Source organism: Telopea speciosissima, chromosome 1, assembly GCF_018873765.1.
Source record: "Telopea speciosissima isolate NSW1024214 ecotype Mountain lineage chromosome 1, Tspe_v1, whole genome shotgun sequence".
In the NCBI taxonomy this organism is placed as follows: domain Eukaryota; kingdom Viridiplantae; phylum Streptophyta; class Magnoliopsida; order Proteales; family Proteaceae; genus Telopea; species Telopea speciosissima.
The window spans coordinates 42368854-42374052 of NC_057916.1; positions in this window are offsets into that span (position 1 = coordinate 42368854).

A 5199-nucleotide genomic window follows, 5' to 3' on the forward strand; every position below is an offset into this window, starting at 1 on the left:
CAGTATGATGGAATGACCAACCCGACGGATCATATCAACTACTTCAACGCGATGATGACCATGTACGGGGGAACCGAGATTGTCTCTTATCGGGCTTTCCCCTCATCTCTCAAGGGCGCGGTAACCTCATGGTTCTCCTGGTTGCCACTGAACTCCATAATGAGCTTTGGTCAGCTCTGTCGAGCCTTCATCACGCTCTTCCAGAGTAGTATAAAACACAAGAAGACGACGGTCAACCTCCTCAGCGTGAAGCAATGATCTGATGAGTTGATCCGAGCGTTCATCTCATGTTTCAATAAAGAACGGACATCAAGGATTTGGGATGAGGCCACGGCCCATACTATGATGAGCAATGGGCTCGCTGATATGGACCTCAACAAGGACTTGGCCCGAAAGTCGACTAAAAACTTGACCGAGCTCTTAGAGAGGTGCAATGAGTTTGCAAATATGGTCGAGGTGCTCCAAGCCCGGAAGGGAAACAAAGGCCAAGCCGAGAAGAAAAGGCCGAAGGCCGAGCCAAGAAGAAAAGGCCGACGACCGATGACCACAAGGAGGAAAAGTGGCCCAGGACGGATCACCAAGCCAAGAGATCAGACTGAGCTCAAAGTCCTGATTACACCCCACTCAATACCTCGCGTAAGGAGATTTTGTTGCAAATCCAGGACGGCAGGTACATCCGCCGACCCCGACCGATGCAAGCCGGGCCATCTCGGAATCCCAATTAGTATTGTCAATTCCACAAGGACACCGGTCACGACACCGAGGATTGTTATTAGTTGAAAAGAGAAATTGAAGAGCTGATAAAAGTGGGGCACCTGAAGCGATATGTCAAGGGAGGCCGAGAAGAACGTGGGGGCCGGCGACCTGAAGATTGCGATCAAAGGAGAGCCAAGCATAGGCCCAAAAATAGGCCACCCGAGCCAAGAAGAAAGATGACGGATCCGGGTCGAGCAGTGACAAGGGAGCTCCCATATACACCATCCTTGGAGGGCCCGGATAAGAGTCCACTCTGAAGGCCAAGGCAAATGCGTGGTTAGTCGAAGTCGTCGAGATGCCAGGCAAAAGGCCAAGGCCTGAGGCGACGATCTCCTTCACCAAGGCCAACCTAGAAGGTATAAGTTTACTTAACGATGATGCTTTGGTGGTGCAGGTGGAAATTACAAAGAGACCCGTTCATCGTGTATTGGTCGATATGGGCGCATCCGTGGACCTTATGTCGCTAGACACGTACCAAAAATTTGGTTTCGGCGATGAAGCGCTCAAACTGAAGGGCACCTCACTTCATGGGTTCTCGGGAGCCACCGCCACCATCAAGGGCTCAATCGACCTACTGGTCACATTCGGACAAGCTCCATGTCAAGCGAAGATCCAAGTCAAATTCATGGTAGTGCGGTCGGTGGTGGCCTTTAACGCCATACTCGGCAGCCCATCATTGACAGATCTCCACGCCATCATCTAGTCGACACGCTTGAAGATGAAGTTCCCTACAGAGAATGACATTGGAGAAATCCGAGGTGATCAAAAGAAAGCTCGGGAGTGTTACGCCACATTCGTCAAGCAAAATAAGGGCAACGTCTGAGGAATGGTGATGTGCGTCGAACACCTCCCAGAAGACCAGTGGGATGAGCTCACAGAAAGGCATGGAAGACCTGTAGAGGACCTCACCCCGTTCTCCCTCAGCGATGAAGATCCGACGAAGATGGTACAACTCGGGTCATTGTTGAGCGAGGAACAAGGAATTGGTTCAAAAACTTCTTGAAGGCAAATGCCGACGTATTCGCCTGGTCGGTGGTTGACATGCTAGGTATACCTCGACATATAGCCGAGCATCGACTACATATAGATATGAGTCGAAAGCCGGTTCAACAGAAGAGAAGGAACTATGCCCTTGATCACCAAGCCAACGTCAAGGAAGAAGTAGAGAAGCTACGCCGAGAAGAAAAATTTTCGACTTGGCTGGCGAACGTTGTTATGGTTCCCAAGCCGAATGGGAAATAGAGGATGTGCGTCGACTACACCGACCTTAACAAGGCCTGCCCAAAGGACGAGCACCCGCTACCTCGAATTGATCTCTTGATTGACACCACGGCAGGGCACGAAATGCTGAGCTTCATGGATGCGTACTCCAACTACAACTAGATCATGATGCATGAGGAGAATGAGTCATACACGGCATTTCGAACTGACCAAGAAAATTTTTTCTACTAGGTTATGCCGTTCGGATGAAGAACGCCGGAACAACATATCAACGACTGGTGAACTATATATTCCACGAGCAGATCGGAAGAAACATGGAAGTCTACGTGGACAACATGTTAGTGAAGAGCTTAAAGGCTGAGCACTACCTGGCCGACCTAGAAGAGGCCTTCGGCATGGTAAGGAAGAACCAAATGAAACTGAACCCCGCTAAGTGTGCATTCGGTGTGACCTCGGGAAAGTTCCTCGGCTTCATGGTCTCCGTTAGAGGCATCGAAGCCAATCCGACAAAAATCAAGGCCATCCAAGATATGAGCCCTCCAAGGACGATCCGAGAGGTACAAAGGCTAAACGGGCTAGTGGCGGCGTTGGCACGATTCATGTCTAGGTCGGGCGATAAGTGTTTGCCGTTCTTCAAAGCCCTTAAAAACATCCGAAACCCGAAGAACTTCATTTGGTCAGACGAATGTCAACAAGCTTTTGAAGAGCTGAAGAAATACTTGGAGAACCCGTCTCTTCTCAGCCGACCCGAGCCAAAAGAAGAGCTTCAAGTTTACTTAGCCGCTACCCTGGTGGTGGTCAGCGCGGTGTTGGTACGGGAAGAAGGCCGAGCTCAGAAGCCTATATACTACCTCAGCCATGTTCTAATCAACGCCGAGACGAGATACTCCAGGTTCGAGAAGGTAGCATTCGTTCTTGTCACGCCCGCGAGAAAACTAAGGCCATACTTTCAAGCTCATCCGATCATGGTACTGATCGAACAGCCTCTCAAGAAAATATTGCACAAGCCCGATGTATCAGGTAGGCTGATCACCTGGGCGGTAGATCTGAGTGAGTACGATATAAGCTATCGCTCGAGGACCGTGATAAAAGGACAAGCCCTTGTCGACTTCATCGCCGAGTGCACAATGCCTGACCTCGAGGTCGAGGAAGAGAAGACAGCGGAAGAAGCCAATACAGAAACTGAGGCCGACCCGACTTGGACCATGAACGTTGACTGCTCAAGCAACCCTGGAGGAAGCGGAGCGGGGTTGATCCTCATAAGCCCCGAAGGCTTTCGCGTCCAATATGCCCTAAGGTTCAAGTTCCTAGCCTCAAATAATGAGGCCGAGTATGAGGCCCTCCTGGTCGGACTCCGAGTCAGCAAAGCCATAAGCGTCAAGCAATTGAGGATACGAGGAGATTCGTAACTTGTGGTCAACCAGGTTAACGGAGACTATGAGGCGAAAGACGAAAGAATGATAGCCTGCTTGAGCCGAGCATGGGAGTTTATTTCCGAGCTCGAGTACTTTGAGATGACCCGAGTACCGAGGAAAGAGAACGTCATAGCCGACACCCTGTCTAGGTTGGTCGAGGCCGACCTCCCAAATCTGAGCCGATCAGTGTACATCGAGATTCTAGAGAAGCCATCCTTGCAAGAGGAAAGCGTCAAACACATTGAGGAGGACGGGCTGACCTGGATGGATCCCATTGTAAACTATTTAGAGAATGACCGGCTCCCGGAGAATCGGGAAGAAGCGAGGAAAGTCAAAATTTGAGCTGCCAAGTACACCATGATCGACGGGGTGCTCTATAAGAAATCCATCTCAGCACCCCTTCTCCGATGCCTCGGGCCGAAGGACGCTGAGTACGCCTTGGCTGAGGTGCACAAAGGAATATGCGGGAGCCACATGGGTGGCCAAGCCCTAGCATACAAGATATTTTGACAAGGTTTCTACTAGCCGAAAATGTAAGAAGAGGCCATGAAGTACGTGAAGACGTGCGAGAAGTGTCAGCTCTTCGCACCAGTGCCGAGCCGACCTGCAACCAAGCTGACCTCTATGCTGAGTCCAATTCCTTTTTGTCACGCCCCCATCCCAACAAGGGATAAAATACATTATAAGGAGTGACTAGGATGACGCTTGTCATCCTACTAAGCTGCCAGGATCACTGACACAGTGTCCCAGCGCATAGTCATAACCAATATTAAAACAATATAATATCAGAGTGCGGAAAGAGAAATATTACATTCCAAATAAAATCAATAGTTTTGCGGAAGCGTATAAAATCAAATAGTTACAAGATGATCAAAGCCTAGATGATAAATACTGTAATAATCTATTTTTCATTATCATCTAATAACTATCAACAAGGGTTTAACAGTAAATATTTATACATGGGTCTACGCCCTAAAATAAATAAAAGGGGAACAAGTCCCAAGAATTCTCACGGCCCGTAGGCACAATCGTCCCAAGGACACCCGTTGCCATGTTCCTCTAACACAGCTTCCGGCTCCTCCGTACCTACATCATAATCTAAAAAAAAATGTGTACACGAGGGGGTTAGCTCCACTGAGCTAGTGAGGGGATGGGGATGCATAAACACACAATTCACATAGTCCAATGATGCATGCATATGTTAAGTAAATTTTCCACCTAACATCACAACTAAGTCAGAGGTATATGCTACTGTGACAACTCGGGAGACACTATGGGTCACTTAACTTATCGCCACAATGAAACCTCAATTGTCACCTGGGACCTACGCCGATCGAAGCCTCCAAGACCACTCAGTGGCAGACCCCTGATAACCAATACTACCATGACTGGCCTCTCCCACCTCCACAGAATCCAGTGTACTGATTACCCAACACCTAAACCCCTGTTGGTAAGGGTCGTAGCATAAGGGTGTAAAATCCTAGCCGCAGATATACTACATGCAAGTCCTCTCGTCCCGAGAGGTAATCCGGGCGCATCAACTTTTCATCTGGTTTAGTGCCCGATTACCAGCACGGCACGGCGCATACAGTTCAACATGACATTCAACATAATTTCTTAATAAATGTATATAGTATCCAGGGTTCCGGCACCGGCACCCACCGGCACCGAGACCCATCAAAGTAAAGCATCTCCAATTAACATCATAACAATCATATATAAAAGTATGCAATATGCGCAAGCATGCTTAATAATTTATAATGATGACATAATATACAATGTAATAATAATATCAAGCCCAAACAAC